General features: G+C 42.9%; 1 protein-coding gene across 2 annotated transcripts in view; it reads left to right on the top strand.

Annotated features, from left to right (window-relative positions):
• Positions 1-23,274, top strand: part of LOC126562508 (G protein alpha o subunit) — a 287,823-nt gene that overhangs the window by 32,006 nt on the left and 232,543 nt on the right. Inside the window, exon 1 of one of the 2 annotated variants that reach the window (XM_050219037.1) lies at positions 1,865-1,870. The exons of the other annotated variant lie outside the window; for it this stretch is intronic. The gene's annotated coding sequence lies outside the window, so the exon portion shown is untranslated. Of the gene's footprint in view, positions 1-1,864; positions 1,871-23,274 lie in introns of those variants that run through there. 2 annotated transcript variants of the gene reach the window in all.

Here is a 23,274-nt window from a genome sequence, read left to right as displayed (position 1 = left end):
ATATAACAGAGCACATTGCCAATACATAGATGAAACTAATAAAAGAATGGAAAAATAATGAAAAATTAAATCTAAAATTGGGACCCAAAGGGTAATTTTGAAACAACTGAAATTTTACAACAATAAATGCAAAAATTTAATACGTTTCATTTAATATTTTAAATTGTTTTTTGAGATTTTTTTATGGTTCGAGACCTCACCATAAAAATGGGTTAGAGCAATATCATAATTTATAATGTTAATTAGAGTCCCAACCCATGGAACAAACGATTGATCGATTATTTAATTGTATTTCAAACAGTTTCAATTACAATTCAGTTCAGGAAAATTTCTTATTTATTTGTCAATTTGTCAGCATGATTTTTGAAGAATAATTAGGAATACCAAATTTGTCTTATTTTATTCAACAACTTATGTTAGTTTTCTGTAACTTTTCTTAAGTAGATAAACAAAACGTATTCTTGGACGGCTAAGTTTAAAAAAATTGGATTAACAATAACAAAGATAATTATTTATTAAGCAAGTGTGAACACAAGTGCCACAAAATAAATCTTTTCAATTCATAAAGCACTTCTTCTTCTTGGCTTGACGACCTCTAAGATCACGTCGGCCATCGAATGGCTTACTAGACTTGCCGATACCACGTAGTTGGTTAGTCAGTCCTCACTACGGGGGGACGGTCCGGATGGGATTTGAACCCCGGTCCTGCCGTTTGAAGACCGGCGCCGTTGTTGCCTACACAACCGGGCCCATAAATCCCTTATTACTAAATTAAAAAGCCTTAAAATAAAGTAACAAACTTTATCTCAACACATCGCAAAAAAAATATTCAAAATTTTAAATTAAAATAACTTAAAAATTACACCTTCCTGTGATAATTCCTCGATCCATTAAATGCTGTTGTTTAGTTAAACTATCACTTAAGTTAATTTCCATAATTGACATTGATTCCTTTAATAAACACATTCTTGCATTATAATAACGAACCACGAAATCGATTAATACCCTCTTGACGCCATAAATGCCGAGAAAAAAATCAACACCACAAACACACACTGGCAATCAAGCCATTTGCCAATAAATCAATCAAGTGTCCACTACTTATAAGCCTCAATTGTTGCGTTTTGCTGTAAAGACCCTTCTTTTTGCCAAAAATCAATCAAAACATCACACGCACAAGGGTGACGTCTGGATCGTCATTTCCTACCGAAAGCGCAAGTACTTCTGCACGGGAGGGAAAACGGAACCTCTTTCTAGAGCGCTTCGTCCTGGTCGTGGAAAAACCCTTACCCGCCTTCTTTCTCCTTTTTTGGGGGGGGCAAATTATTTGAACAATAGATGTGAAGTGTTGTAGGAGATTTCGGTGCCATAAAAAAAAACGTAGGCCTCATCACCTCCCTCCCCGCCTGGCGGCGCCATCCCATCCCAGCGCTAGCCCGATGGCACCATGCGTTGCCGTTCTGAAGACGTAATAGAACAATAAACCACTTAATATTTTTTTTTGGAGAGCGGCGCAGTTGGTCGAGTGGCTGTGGCCGTACCGTGGAAGACGTTTCCGGTTTTGTTTTTGTGCTGCTGCTGCCTGTTACTGTTGTGTTCTTTCGCGCACTGTTTCTATTTTGTGTGCGTTTTGGTGAACATTTTCATCCGATTCATTCTATTCACCGTTTACTTCCTATTCGAATTTTCTGCACCTTCACCGTCTTCCATCCGTTTAGCTGTAATTCCCTAGACCTGACTATATACACATACACACAGAGAGAGAGAAAAAATGTAATGAAAAACGCGCCACAATAAATGCTGCGCGGGATTGAAAATTCATCCGGCAGCTAGAAGATCCAACTTGTGGTACGACCCATGGAAACAACGGGTGGAAGAAGCTGGCCCGGTGGAATGTGGTGATGGAACAACGGGGAAGGGGGGAAAGTAATGGCAAATGGAATGTAACTGAGAGGGGGGGGGGGATGAAGCAAACCAACAACAACAGCAACAGCAAAAAAGGCGAGCATTGTTTCCACCCCAAACGCAAGAGTTTTCCGCTCACGGAGCTCCCACGGACCCGGAGACTTCTTTACATTCTCCGGTTTCCGCCGTCGAGCGCTTTGTCGAGCGCGCTTGAGAATCGGTGTTGGCGCACTGCTGCACCATCCAAACTCTCCACCCTCCGGCGTCTGTTGTTTGAGCTGAAAGATTCTTCTCGTATGGAACAAAACAACGAAGGTGTACATTTTCAGACAGATCGCTCCTGGCTGCTAGAGTTTATCGGAAAATAGTTTAAATTGTGTTAAAGCTAGTTTTTTTTCTTGCAACAGCTTCACAATGTATCGTTTTGTAAGGAAATGATAAGCTTTCGGAAGTGTAAGGCTACTTGTTTTTAAAGAAGATATGGTTTAAGTTTAGTAAAAAGGCCAGTAAAATATGAAGAATATATCATTAAACTAATTGTTTCCTATTCTATTGCTTCGTAATGCATCAGGTATTTCATGACATTGGTTCAAATATTTGGCAATAATTAGGTGGTCATTAGATATTCTGATATTCTCTTTTTCGATGAATATCTAATAGCAGAAACGCAGGCCAATACCTGGGCACCTCATATCTAGACTCAGCAACGAATTTGCGATCAGCGAACTTGGTTAAAGTTGGGTTCGATGGAGATCTAGCAGTGGACGACCAGACAACTCAACAACACTGGAAAAGCATTGATCTGACCAGTGAGCAATACAACTTCTTCAGGCCCAAAGTCCTTCAGATTCTATTAACTACAGATCTGTACAGATCCGCAGTGAGGACTGACTACCCAACTGCGGAGTATCAACAAACCTAGTAAACCATTTGATAGCTGAAATGACCTAAGCGGTGATTAAGCCAAGAAAAAATAATTAAATGCTTGAAATGAAATCAGTTTCGTACGGCAACTTACAGATTTTCCACGACATAGACTTCATCGATAGCCCAATAGGCGTAGACTTACTTACAATTAATCCTATGATATGATCTGCTTCATGTGTAATTCAATTTCCAATCAGTTTTGGTATAATATGTTTTTTAAATCCATATTAAAATTTTTACTTTTTAAGCAAAGCTATAAGATAGGTAGTAATATTGACTGTTACATATTTTCAAAAAATATAAATAATCCTTATAGGTACAAAAAAGACAAGAACAAGATTGCTCCTGTGATACTTATCTAGATCATTTGTATCATGTTTAACAGAGGCAATCAGACAGAGGTTCGAATAACTTCAATCGAACGCACACACAAGTGCCATGTTATAATGTCAGTATTAACAAGTTTTGTTGGATGTTTGCTTTCAGAACTCACAAAACGGCAAGTTCACAAAGAAACCGGGTAGCAAAAAAACTTATTTTTTTTTTGGTTTTATAACACAAAACAACGATCAGCCAAACAGTAACTACTTTAAAAACTCACGCAACACACGAAAAGCTTTCGGTAGAAGGGATTACTGAGCCAGTGTGTTGCCCGGTTGCTTTATTTCTTTCCAGCGCTATTCAACCTCAGAATACTTTTGCTCGTCAAACAAAGACACGAATGCGAGAAATCCAGAAGAAAGAAAAAAATACAGACACATCAAACATCAAATTATACCATCTCCTAAGCCGACGACGCCAAAGACGACGAATCCGCCATTTGCCTTCCGGAAGGGATTTCGTGCAGCTAATCGGTCCCGGCCTTAAACCAGACGTCCTGGTGCAGCGGAATAACGAATGCTCACACGTACGAGGAAGGTTGGATTCCTCACTGACAAAACCTTCCGAATCTGGACACCGCCAAGTCCATGGGATTATGAATTTTAAATCCAAACTCTTTGCTCTTTTGCCGTTGTTCCACAGTGTCAGAATCGTTTTGGGCGAGTGGACGAATGTGCATTAGTTATTGCTTGTGTTGGATTCCCATTTGTACATGCCGCTTCGTGTTAGCCATCTTTCCATACATTTGTACGGTTTCATTAACAAAATCGTGTAAGAAAAACCAGCGCACAGGAAGTGGATTGGCCGTGGAGACTGAGACAAATAGCAAGCAGAAAAGTTGATTACGTTTGGCTGTCAAATGTTGTCAAACGAGAGAAGATTCTTTAATTGCTTATTGAAATTAAATAATAACCGTTTTATGTTTTCACCAAAAAAAATCCTTTTTAAAGTACAAAGTACTCTCGCGAACAGTCGAGCAGGTCATTGTCCTATTGCCAAGTCCAGCGCAATGTATCAAGCTTGGAAGCACCAAATTCTGTACGTATTTCGGTCGATTCTTGTTGCATCGGTTCGACAAATTCCCTCGCGCGCACCGAAAACTCTCCACATTTTCGTAAGCCTTTTTCGCCGCATCCAGAACCCCAAAACGCAACACAACAACCGTGTGCAACTTGCATAAGAGAGCATGAAACTACAAAAAAAAAACACAAAAATACAGCGCCTGAAATCAAATGTCACCAACCGTAGAACCGGTTCGATCGAAAACGGCACAAAAAAAAAAGTAAACGACAAACTCGGCTTTGATATGTTCCGCAGTCGGTTTCGATTGGATTGGACAATTTTCCATCCTCCCAGGGCAAGTGGCATCCGTTCATGGGGATGCTGACGGATCGGCGGATGCTGCAGATCGATGGCCGCGAAATCGTGAACTATGTGAAGCATTTCGATTATTTTGCATTAATAACTTTGTTACGCGCGCGCGGGCCTGGGAAGGTGTAAACCGGGGAACGCTTCTTGCTGGGACTTTGTTTGGAAACGATTTTCAATGGGGTGTGTTTAACGATTATATTTGCACGCGTTGGTGGCGATGATGAGAGGGAATTGAATGGGGTTTGGTTGGTGGGATTTATACGATTTATAAAGATTATTAAGTGTATTAAGTGTAAGTCTTAGCCTAATAATTAGAGATGGAAGAGGAAATTCGCAAACGGGAGCTGAATAGAAATACAGGGATGGAAAAATCATTAAAAGCCGAAAGGGCTCGTATAAAAGGATCATACAAGGATACATAGGCATAGTCAGCCGATTATTACATTAATATTAAATTAATTAATTATCTTCATAAGTTTTCTGTTGGCTATAAAAACTATATTTAATACACAAATAAATATATAGGCTTAATATCTAGGCTTAAAGTCTAACCTAACTGAACGCTGCTAAGGAGCAGGAAAGGAACGATGGGTAGATAGGATGACAAAAATATGTGAAAATTGAACAGAATATACGATGAGTTAAACAGGCGCATGCCACGCAATGGAGGTGAGCTGCTAAGAATGACGATTGGGCGAACAAGCGACAATCTTCTATTGCTTTTTGGCCCAAGAAACGGCACCTGGATACGCAATCGGATAAGGCAAAGGAAGAGTTAGCAAGTGATAAATTAGGTCCAAGCGTAGAACTATACTACTTTTGCCATTTTCAATCCAACATCGAGCTCCAACATGCTGGAATCTCTTTCAGCTTCTGATATACTACTGTGAATCCTTCATCTTCAGATGTAAAAACCAATGCTGAAGCTTATCCGAGAAGAGGTGGGCCTAAAAAACAAGAAAAACTATAATCTGTGAAGTTATGCTGATAGAATTTTTTTGAAAAATGCTTGATGACATGGTCATATCATAAGGAAGTGCTGAAGGTAAGGCATACAAGTTGATCAAAGGTGAGAATTTATGGTCACCTGTTCTTGTGATATCATTAACATGACACCGAACAACCTAATGGTGGAAAGTACTTGCTATTGATGAACGACAGGGGTTAACTGTGAGTGAAACAATCTACAATATTAGGATAACACCTATAGGTCTCAAGGAGCTCGAGTTGTAATGTTATTAGACTAAAATTGTACAAGAAAAATTTAAAGACGAATACGATCTTAAATATTTAAATTGTTAGAATCTTTTCCAGCATCTTGACAGTCTTAATGCAGCCCAAATAAAAATCTGCACCCTTATACTCTTTACACAAAATATACAACGTTTCCATTATGCGAATTCCTGTAACAAACTTTTCTTCTCGGACGCACCTCTTGTATTTTTAACAGTAAACTTTCTTTGCTTTTCCCATAGGCTTTTCTTTCGAATTAACAAAACAAATACTCTAAAAAGGTAAACGGCACAAAAAATAACCTCCAACAACCGCTACTTCTTCCCACCGTTTCAATTCCAACACAGAAACCACGGCACGGCTTAAAAGAAGCTCCCGCTACACATGAAAACCCAACAACCACCACTGCCCATGCACGGCTAGCTCGCCGCCCAGCTTGGAAGTGTCTCGCGAGATTTCAATAAATTAATTTTATTTGAATCCATTTCTCAACCTGCTCAAACGACCATGATTCCCAGGCCCAGCGACAGTTTTGTTTTCCCGCCCACGCCCCCTTTCGGGTGCGGGAACAATGGAAAAGACAAAAGCGGTATCGGCATCGCGTCCATCCGGTCCCAGAGCGCGGTCTCCGGTCGGTCATTCACGTCGGGCTGTTGCACATCGGCATCGGTGCATTTTTTTTTTTGTGTTTCCACAAACATTTGGCGCCACATGCGGTGCATTGTGGACCCGCTGGACGCTGGTGTAAGATTTATGGTTTTGGTAAATTATTCAACTCGTTTGATTGATGTGTACCGGAACGGCGTTCCAACCACGGAGAAACAGCAAAGGAAGCCCTATTGGACGCCTACCAGGACTAGGTTGATAAATCTCGGACCGGAACTGGGAGTTCCGTAGGTTCGCGCTCCAACGGCGGCATTCCTGCTTAATGACATTCTTGATCGGAACGGGGCTCGGGTGGTGCGGATGCATTAAAAAAAGAACCGCCAACACAGCATGGGAAGGGACGTGGCGAACTTCAAGCCTAATGGAGTTGAACGAGAAGGTGGAAATGGAATAAAAAAATGGTTTAGGTGGTCGGTATGGGTCCTCCTGGTTGAGGAGTAAAGCCGCTGTCCGCTTGCTAATCGTGTGTCATTTTTGTGGTCGAAAACGCGCGAAGGACACACGGTCGGCAATGTTGGTGAACAAATAAACAACGATAGAAGAGCAGGAGAGAAAAAAAAAGAAAACTGATTGCAAGAAGAAACTCAAAGAACAAGTCAACATCCAGAAGACTGTAGAACAGAGAAATACTCCAACACCAAGCAGTTGTAAATATCAATCCACACTTTTTTTTTGGGGAACTGCAAGAAAGAAGAGAATAATCCAACCAAACACAACAAAAAAGACCCACACACACACACGCACGCACTCCAGACCACAGTCTACAAAACAAAAGTCCGGATAATGATCAGTTGCCTTCCAAATTACTTCCGACTTCGGGAGGTACCGGGTCAAATTTGTAGACGCATCATTATAATAATTATATAACTACGATTATCATCTGATTTCGCCACGTAACCGTGCCGTCCGGAACCCGATTACGGAATACTTGTACGAACTGGTGCCCTAGACATTGACCGGAACACACCTTTTCCTCTTAGGGATTACGTATGGGTCGTGTGGGTTGCGGTGGAAGATCCCTAGAACTAGAATCTATCACCATAGATATTAGGCGCCATCCCTGGGTGCGTTAGGAAAGAGAGACTTAAAAAACGTCGATCATAATTTCTTTGGTGGATGATCGCCATGTGGAATGTCCAGAGGTTAATTGCGCTGTTACTATGACCTACTGACAAACAGAGAATCCCAATGTTATTATGATCCAGGTCAGACAGGACGATTCCAATGCCTGCGATTGACAGGGGATTTCTTCCTTTTTACGCATTAATATGACAGTTTCGAGCAAGTGGTTCAAATTGCTTTCGGTTGCTCCTGACATGATCGTATCAGAGTCTTCACAGCCTGGAACCTAACTTAACCTACACCTAAATCCTGTATCGAGCAGTTTAATATGAATATTATTGAACGTTTTTCTATCCAGGTCCATTAAACTGCAGCTTGATAGCAGCTCTACCATCATTATTTTGTCCCCCGAAAGCAAGAACACTCAGCGAATCACGACCCTCGCACAGGTGTCTGGTGTAAATGGTGTCCCTCATGCAGATCGGACGAAACATTCAGATGGATCAATAAAAATGCGATTGTGGTTTGTGGTGCGTTTTGAATCGGTTTTCGAAACATAAACCGATTAAACGAATTTTTAGACCGTATCGGTAGGCCGAAATGGTTGACGCTTTTAGAGTTGGTAGCGTTATGGGTGGATTTGAAACCCATTAGCGAGTAAATTTGTTTTTAATTACTGTTGCCATCTCCATGGTCCGGATGTGAATGGGGTGGGTTTATCTTGCCGTTTTGCAGGTTGAATGATGAGGCAGGAAGATGGGAGTTCTAATTTGCTGATAAGTTTAGTTTGAAAAGCTTACTCATGGAAACCGATCAAACCATATTGCTAAAAGCGTACATTTGATATGAGTTAAATGTTGGATGCTAAAGACTTATACTAGTTGTAGGATAAGTTGAGACAAATATTTTCAATTTCAGGCAACAGTTCTAGGCTAGAGCTTCCAACGATAAGGAACAAGATGGCCATTAATCTCTTCTTCTTGTAAGGAATCTTGTGATGTGCAGCTCTATTTTTTGGACAGCTTTAGTTCTGACGTTTCTTGCGATCACATTGAGATCATAACTCCAACTACATTTGATCATATCTAAAAAGCTCTTTCCCCTTGAATGGATTTTTAGACTTTACGTGCTGCATCTGCAGGAGCTACTGAGTTACTCCTGTCATATGGCAATTTAAATTCTCACAATATTTAGGTTAATGTACATCTCATCATGGCATTTTGGCAGTGACTTTTTTTGGACATTTTCCTACGTACGGATGCTTCAGAACATAGATGGAACCGTCAAACTTCTGAAGTGCAAAACAATAAACTGTAGGGCTATCATTATAATATTATCAGAATCAAAATCCAGCTTTCTCCTTACCAAATTTCTCGCAAAAATCTTCTTCGATCAGCGACAGTTATTCTCCCTGTATCACTACCGAATCGCTTCCAGTACCATCGTCACACCATGTCAACACTTTGTCAAATCCAGTTTACCAAGCAAACCGATGAATGTCAAACACGATCTGCCCAATCCCGCTTTGCGTGCGGTGGTGGATCGTGCGTTTGTGTGCCGGATCACGAGCCCATCTTTAAATGCAAAAACGGACAATTTGACATGGTAATACCCCAGCAAGCAGCAGTGCAAGCAAGAAAACGAGAAAAAAAAACCCCTGATACAGAAGGACGCGAAAAAGACATGCCCCCTAAAATGGGCTTATCCAGGATGCAGCGTTCCGAGTTCCGCGAAGTGGTACGATTCGTTAAGTAGCCGTATCAGTTGCCGCTGCTGCTGCAACTACAATTGCAAAGCGCTGTCAAAATAGCTCCGGCAAACGATGCACTTCTCTGGTGCAAATTCTTTTTGCACGATGCAATTGAATTTCCGTTTCTTTTTTTTTTTTGTGATTCGTTTCGTTTAGCCGGAGTTCATCCGCGGACCGACCATTCTCCAATGACCATAATCTACGATGTTCGCGATAGAGCGGCTCACGCACAAAGGACACATCTCTCTTCTAGGCCTCGGTGGATCATCATCGCACTAGTTTTGCAAGGTGCATCGGTAGGAAAATGCCACTCGTCAAGATATTTGCAAGTGAAACTGCAAATCAACTGCCCAGTGAGCATCGCTCGTTCTCTCTTCACCTCCACACCCTCGAAAAAAAAAGCACCCATTTACACACATACACGATCACCGCATCAAAGCGGGCGCACCGAACGAGGAAAAACCATGCACTGCCAAAGGAATGCCGCATTGCCGGGCGGTTCGCGTGGGCTCGCGACTCTCGGTGCGCGAATTACGCGACACAGTCCAGCCACAGTCCTTTTGCTAACGGGCGTTTTCTTGCGGGTGTGCCTGACCGCAGCATCCAGTCCGGCAGTTCAAAGCAGACCGCCCCGTTGGTACAGCGGGCTGCATGGCAAACTGGCGACTACACCGCGAAAAGCCACTTGCTTTTGACGATTCAGCAATCAATCTGCCTTGGCCGGCAGCAGTGACAGCGGGCAGTGGAAAATGTGCAGCGACAAGCGATGCACACAGCGTCAAGCCAACGATGTCAAAAGAGAACTTTTGATCGTACGAGCGCACATGCGAAACTGACGCGAGTGAAGGGACCGCAACCATGGACCTCTTTGGAATTTTCGGTCCGTTCGTAGACGGTTGGTGACAAGGGGTACGTTTGATGGGGGTTGGAGGGGGACAAAACAAACGCGCGAGCACCGGGATCTGCATACCGAAGGGCGTGCGCTGGGTCGGGCGGTCTTTTCCGCCGAGGCGTGAGATTGACGAAAGCGCTGACAGAAGCGTATCCGTTCGACGGGCCAGTGTGGATGCTGTGTTCCCGTTGTGATGGTGATTTCTTTGCTTTTATTTCGAACCGTTTTTTTTTTTTTTTGTTTTGCTCTTCGTTCATTTGTTGGAAGCTGGAAGCGATTGAACAAGCATCGGCTGACAGCGATGACAATTTTCTATCGTTCTGCTCAACTCAAAGCAATGGGCCTTTCTTGGCGTCAGTTATCCATTCCAGTGAATAGATTGATGTTTTGTGTTGAAAATAAAAATAAAGCAAGCTTTCAGTAGAAATCTAGCTCTCATTTTTGTGAACATTTAATGAAACAATTGCAACTTGTATTTAAGTTCTTCCCCAAAGTTAGGCCTTTCTGCCAGGCTCAAAAAACTATTTATAAATACGTTTAGTTCTGCTAGTTATAAATAATTTCGAAAATGCCATTGTAGTAAAGGCCTCAAAAAATATATGTGATTAAGTCTGCGGTGATTTTATTAACACTCACGAGAACCTGAAATGTTTTATTTTGAAGTCTCTCATGGCCCGCGGCCTTTAGACCCTAAGCATATAATTGTTTCTTTTTTAAATATTTCTAATGAAAGAAACACATCAAGCAAAGCATATCGAAGGAAGAAAAATCTTTTGTTTAAATTTAAATATATAAGTCATGGCTCAAGATACATTTAATCTTTGTTACAAAGGTCTTTTATCGGTGTTTTGATGTCTAGTTCACCAGTTTAAACAAGGAGGCTAATTTTTAGCAACAAAGTCTGTTCTTAATATTTATTTAAATTGTGTTTAACTTAAAATTGTTTTAAAGCTCCAACTAAAGTGCTTTATACATGTGATCACTTGCATAAATTTGCTTCACTGTATCTCAACATTATTTACTTTTTTGAACAGTTTCTGTTGAAGCACATGATGTACAACGTGTTCCAGAAATTCCATAGGAACACAAAGATTTTCATTCCCTTGATGGCATCCAACCACCAAACAGTGCACCATCACTCCCAGCAAAGTGAGGACGAGCGAGGATTATAAGCCAGTTTTGTGTGGTTGCCAGTTTTTGTTACTCTTGCTCGCGATGCTATTCCGCTGCGTGTGTGCCATGCTCTCCCCGTTGCATTTTTCGCTGTGCAGCTGCAGTTGTGTGCAGCGGCACCGTGGCACCACAACGTTTGGGGCGGCATTGTCATACGAATTGGTCAGTGGCACTTGAACCATTCATTTGTTCGATGCGCTTTCCGAAGAGTACGAGAGAGTGGAAGATGGAGGAAGGGGGAATTGGGGGCGAAAATGGGGAGGGAAAAGCGATGGTCGAGAATGTGGACGTTCTTGGTGTGTTCCGTTGGCTTATTTTTCTTTTATTGTCATCGTTGTTCGACAGTTCGACGGTGAAGGTTACATGTACGATTGCTGTTGTTCCCATCCGGGGTTTCTGCACGTTGCGGCACTTGGATTGCACCCGGGCTCCTTCCGTAAGTGGTGGGTTTCCCGTGGCACCAAATGTACGGAGCAACTTTATTTAAGCAGCGAAGCCGAACATCGATACACGCTGATTATAGCTTACAATGTAAAGCTATGCGCGGGATTTGTTGCGATGAAATTACAAGGAAAAACACGGAGCGATGTGGAAAAAGGTAATTCAAGCAATGGGGAAAAAATTGTACATTACATTATGTAAATAAATTTATATTTGAAAAATGAAAAAGTATGAAATACCTGATCACAACGTTCTAAAGAAACCCATGGAAAATGTCTCAAAACTCACCAAAGTCTTTAAACATATTTTAAAGCGCGTTTTCCACCCAAGCTGTTTACTCACCCTCACAAAAACGGTTTGCGTTTTTGTCACCTTTTGTTCACCATCGAAGTGGAAAATCTTTAATCAGATATCGGAAAACTTGTCAGCCCAGGAAACAACTCCCCCACATCCGATCATTCCCAGACCGGAGTCTTGGTTAGGTTGAGTCGTTTCGAGTTGCATTACCACCGCCAGCTCTCGCACTCTGCCGCTTCCCAGCTGCCAAACCATTCCCGGTAGCTTCACCGGCGCGAACGAACGCTTTCATACCAGATTGGCCCGTGTGCACCTTCACGCCTTGCCGTCGAATCGGCCAAGCTGGTGTGAGAAAATGCGTCCCACTAAAGGAAGCTAACGAACAAAGTCAAGCCAACTTCTGGAGAAGAACAAAACCACACTGGCAAGGACATCCCTCTAGCCGTCTTCGGTGTCGTCTTAGTTGCCAGCCGGAAATGGAAATATCTTCAACGCCGCCAGCAACGCCCCGCCTCGGTTGCAGGATAAAAGTGATGCTCGGACCCATTTTCGTTGCTCCCCCCTTTGGAGGTGGAGGAGGCAAAGGATGGTGGCCAATACCACAACATCCACCCCTTCTTTCGGGCCCTCCCCCGGGGTGGGGAGAGGTGTCCAAATCGAACGGAAGCGCACGGAAAACGGAAAATCTCGGGAGCAACGCCGGAGCGCAGAAAAAGTACACGGGAAAAGAAGTAATTTACACATTTGATTACGGGCTAATGGGTTTTAAGTGCGCTTCCGGAATGCTGGTGATGGTGATGAATGGGGCAAACGAGGGGCAAAAGGAAGGAATGGGAGAGTCCGGAAGGGAGAGGGAAGACAGTACAGGAACTTTTTTTTTCGGTGGTAATTGCTGGAAAAAGATGTTGATGGAGAGTGCGCCCGCGCTCAAACTCGACGAAGAACAGAACGGAAGATGGAGCTCTTCTGGATCTTTGTAGTGCAGACGCGTAGACGGAGTTGGCCAATTGTATGCGTGTGCGTGTGTATGAGAGTTGAGAAGTGTGGTACACCTCAAAGAACTTGGTGATTTTATGGTGCATTTCCAATCATTTTCCTGCACATGGCTGTAGGAAATTTGTATGGAAAATCCCGGCGATTCTACAAATGCGTTCAAGTGGGAGAAGAATCATTGGTGAATATTCTGTTGAAGCTTAAGAGATTTGATGATCTGGAGGCAGACTTTCGCCTCGCTATAGAGAAAGAATTTTAAGTGCTCTCAATGCTGGAGTTCAAGAAGTTGACGATATAAACATCTGAAATGCTACTATTTTTGACAAATACTGAAAACCTCATGGAGTTAGGCTCGGAGTAGTCCATATTAGAGTAAAGAGAATTCATGTTAAAACTCGGCTGTCTCTACGTAGCTGAATAGGGCGCGCATGTAGTGTGATCGCTTAGATTCAAATGTGATTTGAATAAGTCAACATAAGCTATTTTAAGGCCACCATGTCTTAGAGCCAACCGATAAACTGGGAAGATGAAGAACATAACTGAGACAGTGTTGAATGTTGATCTCCGAAATCGTCAAACGTATGGCAAACGTACTTCGAACAACAGGTGCTAGAGATTCCGACGCCCAAGGAGTCACAAGACTCCCAAGAGGAGGCCTCGTGGTGCATCAGCCAGACCAGACCTGTAAGAATTGTTTCTACTGGCTCTAGTTTTACAGATCAAACACTATAAAAAGGTCAGTTTATAAGCGTCAAAGAGCAAATGGCTGTGATAAAGACGTCACAAAATGATTTTAGAATCAAATCATCAAAATCATTTCTTCGAAAATACTTTCAGAATAGATGGGGACTACTCTAATGCTGCGTTCTGGCCACAATTGTACCTTTCGCTCAGTTCAACCATTTTGATAAACCAAATTCCAATTTCTTCTAATTCATCCTTCCATCAAAATGACCCCAAGCTGTTCAAGGCCAATAATAATCGCCATCCAAATTGGGTACGTGTGCCCAAAACATCAATCCCTCCTGGAGATTATCGTCCTCCTAATCTCCTTGAAGCAAAGGTCCGATTACAAATGTAAATTGTATAATGGTCAAATCTTAACCAATGATTGCTCCTGACCATTTTCCAATTCCTCCGAAAGGTTTCAAGGTTTGGTGCCGGCAAGCACCGAAAGCACCGCAGCAAAATGAATATGTATGCATTACAAATTGTGCCATATTATGGCACTGGCGGTTGCTTTGACTACGGCACCCCATCCCGAGCGTGTGTGTCTGTGTGTGTGTGTATTTGAATTTATAGCCCCAAAAACAAGCCTCGAGATGAGGGCAAAGAATACACAAACAGCAGCAACATACGCGTTCTAGACGCCGGCGTATCCCGTTGGCATACTCAGCATGCACAGCACATTAGCTCGCAACGGCTCAAATGGCCCACATGCGTTCGGGTAGCTTTATCGTGGGATGGAGTCAAGGGGCTGATGGTACCCGACAAAAGGGGAATGAGGGCAAAAATAAGCAAAAGCAAATATTCCTTCAATTTGTGGCCGATTCAAAATCAAACACCATATCCTGCGGTGCCGCGTCCGGCTTGATTGTAAAGGGCTTCGTCGTCGTCGTCGACGGAAATAGTGACACCCGGACACATGCACACAATCGTAGTGCTTGTGCTGGGGGAACATAATCTCCGGGACACAATCATTATTAGCTCATCCTTCTGCCAACCGTCCTTCTACATCTTTCACTTGTGTGAATGGTTGGGTTTTTTTTTCTTCACTCCACTGCCAAGTAAGAGTCGAATGTCGGATTTTCTCCCAACGTGAGCCCGAGTACACGTGGCGCAACGAATGCAAAAATAAAATACGAATGGGAGAGAAGGGGTGGAAGCGGGAGGGCAAATCGTCAAGCGTTGACTAACGAGCACAGGGCGGACAAAATGCGTTCCCAATGGTAACCGGCGCAGAACAAGGACAATCGAAGGAAACGCCTACCGAATATTTTCCTCCCGGAGTTGCTGCAACGTGACACTGGGCCGCCTCACAATCACCAAACTGTGCGTATGTGTGGGCACAGCACTCCAACTCTACCACTTGGCTTTTTCGCAGGATATCACAGGCGTCAAAAGCCAACGGTTTGAGCCCAAAAATACTGGCGCGGTACGAGAAAAGAGAATGGGAGGAGGAGGCCAACCGGAGACGTGCCGTATCGCTTGGCGTAGCATAATCTGTTGATTTAGTACAATAGCATTAATCAAACACGCACCAGGACACCTGAACAGCGATGGCCCGTAGCGAAAAACCCGGCGATGAATGTCTTTGCAAATGCGTAACGTACCACGGTCGTTCGATTCTCGGTGGAGCATTTTATTTGATTTCGTGCTGGGATGAAGATACAGGAAAATGGCGTAAAGCAAGAGGCACATAGTCATAGTGGATCGTTTTTGTTGACATAGCGCATAGGTATCGCGTTTTGTTGGTAGCAAAGCAAATGATTTCGGAGTGAGAATTTTTTATTTGTCTATTGACTGGAGCTTGAATACAATGAATACAGCAGAATGAATAAAACTTCACTTTTATCGTATTATTATAGGGTATAAGTATAAAATTTTATATACATTTTTACAGCCATGGCTTGGCTTGGCTCAATGTTCGATAAGGCGTTCAGGATCTCGCTAGTTTGCATGCCAAGGACAGACGTCAAAGAAGTCCTTCGTTTTCCACGGCAACTTCTCGTGTCTTGTGGAAGACGGACGACCTCGAACTATTTCTTTTCTTAGTCCTACCGCAAGTGTATCTGCGACTTTGGTTGATTATAACCTCTCTAGGCCAGGGTGTAAATATCTACAGCGTATAGCTCTGGCCTAGCCAAAAGTATGAGGTTGTGGTGACGGACTCCACGATGTGGATCACCTTTTGGAGTCCTGAATGGTATTCGAAACCACCAGAGCTTCCTCGTTGTGCACAATCGACAGAGCATCGAATGAAAACTGGAGACCAAATGCATTCGATCGCAATCTATTGTGTTGTCTTTGTCAAAGGCGGTTTTTATATTGGCACGGGTAATCCGGTGACGGGGCAGCAGCATTCATTTTTCACTGTAAAAATGTCCTCTAAGCAGGGTTTAAACCGATGTTTGAGGCCCCGGCAAAGGTGGATATTTCTATAAGTAGCTGTTTGACCATGAAAACATTACGCATTTAGCGTCGCATTTAGGTCTTCTCTGTCGTAGACAGAGGTGTCCCGATGGTGCTTGATCCGTCACTGCCTCCAATTTAATCCAGTCTTGACAGGTTTGGATGGGATCACAACACCCCACAATAGTCATACAACCGAATATGAACGAGATAATTCACCACAGACCTTATTGATAATTTGGCTTTACGTTGTCAGATTTAACTGAAATAACTTGACTTTTATTGTTTAAGTATCATAATTGATTTGTGTAATTTCTAATAAACTTTTGTATCCGTCATCTTTAGAACAACACATTCTTTTATTTCCGTTTACTTTTACAATTTATTGGCCCTTGCGACCTATAAAGGAATACTATTAAGATTCTCAAAAGCAGCAAAATCTTCTTCAAAGTAACTGCTGGGAACACCCTTTGGTTTGAACGATCGATGCAGTGCTCTTCACTAAATTATGATCTTTGCCATTTTGCCCACGCCGAACAGCCATTTTTATGAGTTGCCCAAAACCTTACCGCCACAGCAAAAATAACAAAAAATTCCACACCCCATCCCGAACACTCCCGAGAAAGCGTTCGTGAGCGCATATGGTGGACATAGAGGTTTTGACTTATGAGACAGCAGGCGAAGCACACCAAACCAGCAACAAAAAAAAGGTTAAGAACTTCACAATCTTCCATTTTTCGATGGGTACACAGCACAAAAGCAGCACTCCAACTCCCGAGGGTGTTTCCGTGAGCGGTGATCTTGTCTTTATCATTTCTAAAGTCTTTCCTACCTCGGCCTACCGAGGTGCAGTTATGATGCAGAGCCCTTGGCAAACGAAACACACGATCGGGTACGTGTATCCGCCATACCGTGGATTGGCGCAAAACACAAAAACCCGCTACCATCCAAGACAGTCTCAAAAGTTGGGGGTTGCATTCGTGTTTCGTTGTTGTGTTTTTGTTTATCGCTTCGCTCTTTGCATGCTTGCCCAGTTTATGGGGCCATATTTCAAAAAACGGCGTACGTTTCCGTCTTTTTTTTTGTGTGTGTCTCTCACATTCCCCACGTTCGCCCGTTGCACGGTTACAAGGCGACCCCCGGAGGTGGCACACACAACAGTGCATACAGTGTGTGCGTGTGTGTCGACGCCATTTGTTGGGCGCGCTTCCAAAGTGCAACCGATCTCGCGAACATCGAAGGCTTATCCGTGCCAAAGGTGGGATAGGGCGCTGCAGGAGGGGTGCGTTTTATCTTGCATCTGAATCCTCCCGGTACATCCACCATAGTGCTTCCACCACTGTTTGTGTGCGTGTGTGTTGTGAGCTTACACACGCGGGTCCGAGTTTCGTTTTGATGGGGTTCTTTAGGCTTTATGGCTTTGCAAGTTATCATATCTTTCACATCAATGTTACGTGCGTTCTGAGTGCATCTCGCATACTGTTGGGCTGCGAAACGAACACCCATTGGCTGCCAATGAAGATGTTCCCTGGTTGATTGTGCCTTTGAAGTATCTCTTTGTTTCAATTTCGAATGCCGCTTCTTCTGTGCTCGTTTCTTTATCGCTTATCGTTGGATGGAATATTTTTTTAAAACAATTTTAAACTTTATAACCAATTTGGTACAGTTTTATACAACAAATGCCACATGTCAACGGTAAAAAAATTGCATAAAAGGTCAGCACATGCATTGCATAAACATAAAATAAAGCAAGACACTCCTCTGACGCTTGGATGGGGCGCAACAGACAGCAAAACCTCCAACTGCATGGGAGCGTCCCCGCCCGGCACAGTGCGAACAGTGGAGCCGTATTATTAAATATGGCGCTTGGGCCACCAAATTGCAAAACCGAAAGCAATGCAAAGGGTGTAGAAGGTCGCACCATTCGATTTCATGCCCGTGGATGCATGTGTGCTTTATTTTAAATTTCCCTTTTTAAAGAGGTTCAATGGTTCCAGTTTTGTAAGGGTAATAATTCGAATTTTCAATGTTTTATGGAAAAGTAAAAAAAGATTATTTCGTATCTTTTAATTTTTTAATTTATTAAAATAATATTAAACTGCACTTTTAATTATACAAAGTCCTCAAAAACTTTTTTTTAATCTCAGTAAAGGAAATATTTTATAATAATTAAGAAGGAATATTAACATTACAGATAAAAATCTATATACAAGTTAAAAAAAAGCTAAGACAAAAAGCACATCAAAGATCTCGGGTACAAATACTTCGAGAAGAGTTTTCCTGCCATTTGCTGGTTTCCTTGATTAAATTATAGTCGTTTCTTTATAGTTAGTATATGTATGAGGAGCAATTCCAGCCAGGATTCGTTATCTGGTCTGATAATATCATATAATTCTATAGGTTGTCCTCACTACGAATGAACGGTCCGGATGGGATATGAACCCCGAGCCTGTCCTGTGAAAACTGGCCCCATAATCACGTCCACCACCATATTGTCGCATGAAAACCTTCACTGATTAACCTTCAGTGACCGAGTCACCAAAAATACAGCATTGAGCAGAGCATAAAATGAATCTTCTCCAAAGCACAGCGATACCCGCAATTATTATTAAAAAAAAGTTAAAATTTCTACATTCAAATTCAGTGCCATTCAGCTATTTTTAGAACCGAGACCCTTTGTGCTGTGAATAGAAATAATGTGCCCAAAAAGGTCACACCTGGTCAATGGCAAAATGCGAATAAAATAACAACCGCTTAAATCATAAGTACGTTTATCATTTGAATATTATTCCGCCATTATTGAGTGCGTTTAAATGAGTTTATCAACCGAATACTCCGTTCAACCATATGTTCGCGCTTACAAATACGCTGGAGAATTTAACTCAATTAAAACCTCATTATGATGGGGCCATGTGGGAACGCGTGCGATCGATTACACCAAATCATTGCGCGCCGGACAGTGCACATTGCGAGGGCTAAATGTGGCGATTCAGTGACCTTACCTAAAAAAGTGTCATAAATACGTGTTTTAGATTTGAAGGACGTTTTTGAAAAAAAATTTTATACCCTTTTAATACGAAAGAGCCAAATAGAACAGCTATGCTTCTTTTGTGATCCTTCAACCCTCCAAGCAAACATCCAAGAAGCATGCTCAACAAATTCAACGATAATTTTCCTGAAACAACTCCCCCCAGACGACCGTTGTGTGCGTCTTCATTTTTGCATTCAGTTCATCCGCTAATGTACACGCCTTCGACACACACACAGCGATTTAATCCTCCATAAGACGTAGCTCATGAAGGTCTTGCTTAATCGCAGGCCAAATCCCAACGCCAAGGGAGAAAGTCGTTTGTGCAAATCGCAATATAAAAAAAAAACGAACCCGCTCAACATGCGAGACTCGCCAAAAGAGGCGCGGGCGAGACGATCTATCCCTTCAAGGTATGTATGAATGTTGCAAACCTGTGCCTGTATGCGTTTTGTGGCCGCACGCTTGCACGCTGATCTATAATTTGTGCCCATTTATATGGAAATTTTATTTCCATTGCGCGCTTACAAAGTTGGAAATCCAGTTTAACTCGTCCACCGAGAGGCTCCTAAGGCTCCTTTCATCGGGAGGGGGGTTTTTTATACCGTTTGCCTTACTTGCCGTCCGCTGGTCCTAGTATCAGCTCATACCGCACCTTGCGCCACAACGGATCGACACATGCGATACGACGATGCACCACCAAACCACAGACAGATCGATTTTCCATGTTCAAGGGAATAAAGTTCATTCTCCATATATTGCTCGAGCTCGGTGCAAATTTTATGACAACTTGGGCTGGTGGCTCTGGTAATGCATTACAACCATTTTATTATTCACTCATCACGGGCAAGATAGGACACGGATAGCATACGCGCACGATCAACACGCAACACTTTACCGCACATTGGGAAGATGGAGACGCATGGTGGCTTATGGTGGACGCAAGTTTCGCCTCCCGAATGATATCCGCAGGGCGCTAAAAGGGGGAGGGGGGGTGTTTTAATGCCGAGATGAGTAAGGAAAAAGCGTGAACCACACGGAACAGGAGAGAGAGAAAAATAACAACAAGGAAAAACACTATATTTACACGCAGAACGCACCGTCACAGAAGCGCAAGCCAAGGCGAACGCAAATGTTTTCCCCACCAGTTTCAAATGGATCCGTTTCTACATCCCGTTCCACCCCCGGCAAACTGCTCCATCCACTCGCGAATGGCACCCGGAGGGAGAACCGTGTTTCAATTCCGTAATAGCGTATTAATTATTATACTTACGGGTAAGCTTAAAAGATTATTAAGCCCGGTGGTGCGTGAGCATTGGGGAATTGAATTAAATTTGCTTATCGTCGGCTCGGGAAAAATGCAGCGCGAGTGTGAAGAGGTTTTTTTTATTCTCAATCATTTCATGTGTTAAAGTGGATAGGTTTCTTTACGCTTTTATTTAATTTCTTTCTGCTGTGGATAAGCTCCATTTATTTGTGTTGAAGATTGTGTAAGCAGAAGAAACATATTTACTCCTCACGTTGCGTTGGAACGAAGCTGTACGAAGAACTCATTCTTATATGGTTAATAGCACATTTATAACTCCAGCTGACGAGAGTGTAGTGGTGCTATTTTTCCCCGTCCGTTGAGAGATTAAAGCTTTGCGAAAATTCGATACGATTTGCTGACTTTTGCGCGCCCTTTCAACGAAATTAAATATTTATGCTTTGTTTTGCTTTTTAATTTCAGGATAGCCTTTGCTGTTGGTGGTGCATTGAGTCAATAAATAATGATGACCCTTTCGGTACAAAAATGGTTTCGCTCTAGCATGTTACAGGTACTGGTTGATTGTTTCTGTCCGTGTTTACTCATTGCGAGGAACACCTTTAAAAGTCATTAAAAGATACACGGCGATTAAAAATAATACGCAGGTTCTAAGATAGGACTGTATTGTTTGTTTGAAAAATATAAGTGATTTTAAAATAATTTTCACTTACTCAGAACAATTGATTTTAACAAACTTTAAAAATATATTGTTTTATTCATGAAGGATGGCCAGCCCGTATTGCTCTTCAAATATAATTAAACTTATGGAAACTTATTGAACTTGTATTGCTAAATTTAAATTACTTACTTACTTACTTATCAGGCGCTACAGCCGCTTTGTGGCCTTGGCCTGTCGCAGCAGAATCCGGAACCGCTAACGCCGTCGTCCGCCAATCCGTTATCCGGGTCTTGATGGCGGATGATTCCACACCATCCTCCCGGCTCAATGGTCAGCCCATGGAAACCTGCCGAGCCTAATTCGTTGCACGACGGTGAGGTCGTCATACAGTTCGTACAGCTCGTCGTTGTAGTGGCTCCTCCATTGTCCTTCCGGGGCCAACGATCCTTCTGAGCATCTTCCTCTCGAACGCGTTTAAAAGGACTTTGTCTCTTTCTGACAGGGTCCTGGTCTCAGAGGAGTATGTGAGTACTGGAACTATAAAGGTACGAAACAGTCCCAGCTTCGACCGTCATGACAGGTTTTTGAGGAGAGATGTTTCCTCAGGCTGTAGAATGACCGACTGCCCGCCAGCATCCTAGCGCGCAACTCCGTCTCTATGCTGTTTTCGGTGCTGACTTTTGACCCGAGATAGGTGAAGTTTTGGACGACTTCAAATTTGCAATCACCTATCCGTACATCACCCCCCGTAGTTCCGGATTTCTTCGTAGGGCCGCTCATGGTGCCACCATCAATTTGATCTTTGCCTCGATAATCTGCAACTCGAGGTTTTTCTGCCGCCTACTCGATCCTTTGGTAGGTCTCTGCTACCTGGGAAAGCCGCAGATCAATGATATCTATATCATCAGCGTATACCAGGATCTGGGTTGACTTATAGAAGATGGTTCCCGAAGTCTCCACCTCCGAGTCACGGATGACCCTCACTAGCGCCAAGTTGAAAAGGAGACAGGCGATCCCATCTCCCTGACGCAGGTCTTTGGTGGCAGCAAAGAGGACCCTGAGAGTTTTCCATCCATTCCAAGCCTGATAAGGCCGGGATCCCAAAAGAGCTCATGGCCTCGTAGAGTTTTAAATTAATATTAAAAATCATAATAAAAGAATGCTAAAAATTCAAAATTATTTCCGTTGCTAAAATAAAATACTCCAAAAATCGCTTTCACAATTTTATGTCTCACACTTACCAAAACTGAAGGAAGAAAAGATTCTTAACCATCAATAACATAAGAAAACTTCTGCAAGAAAGCAACATCACGAATCCACCGACAAACCACTGCCTCCAGACGGTGCAACAATCTCCGTCTGGTTTGCTGTCTGCGAAAATGACGAAGGTCGCTTCCAACCTCGCTTCGCATGATCGACATTAATCGACCGATGTAATTAGGCGTTCGTCAGCCCCGTCCCCCCCCCCGGCTTTCCGGGACGCAAACGATGAATGAACGAAAAGTGAATTGTCGTCTTCATCGTAGTAAAAGTAGTCTGAATGGGGAAAAAACGAAAAAAAAAACAAGCGTTTCAAATTAATCGCGAACATGATGCTAACGGATCGATTTTGATTAGAACCAGAATCCAATTAAGTTCAATTTTGCACTCCCAACATCCAGCAAGCGTATTCTCTAGATGCGCTGCCACACAATCGCTTCGGTTTGTCTTTAAGAGGAGCAAAACCTCCTTGTTGAGCTGATTTTCGCATTCAAAATGGCGCACTGGGAACAAAAACGGACGGAGCACGAACAGCGCAGGCACCGCTAACGCGTTCATAAAAAATCGGGGAACCGGCGCTTTTACATTTTGCTCCATCGTCCAGCAAGTGCATGAAAGAGGCCGGTTTAGAAAATAAAGAAAATTCTTCCCTTACGGCGAATGTTTTCACTCGTTCACTTCCTTTGCTGCCTTGACTGCCAACTTTGCACAACGAGTACAAGCAAGAAGGTAAATAAAACAGGCTTCAATGTACCCATTCGTGCCCAATCCCCCGTATGTCCTTTTAGCGTTGGCAAACGAACAAACCGACATGAATAAACATGAGTCCTCCGACTCC

The sequence above is a fragment of the Anopheles maculipalpis genome, chromosome 3RL (assembly GCF_943734695.1).
Source record: "Anopheles maculipalpis chromosome 3RL, idAnoMacuDA_375_x, whole genome shotgun sequence".
Classification (NCBI taxonomy): domain Eukaryota; kingdom Metazoa; phylum Arthropoda; class Insecta; order Diptera; family Culicidae; genus Anopheles; species Anopheles maculipalpis.
This window is presented reverse-complemented; position numbering and strand designations above follow the sequence as displayed.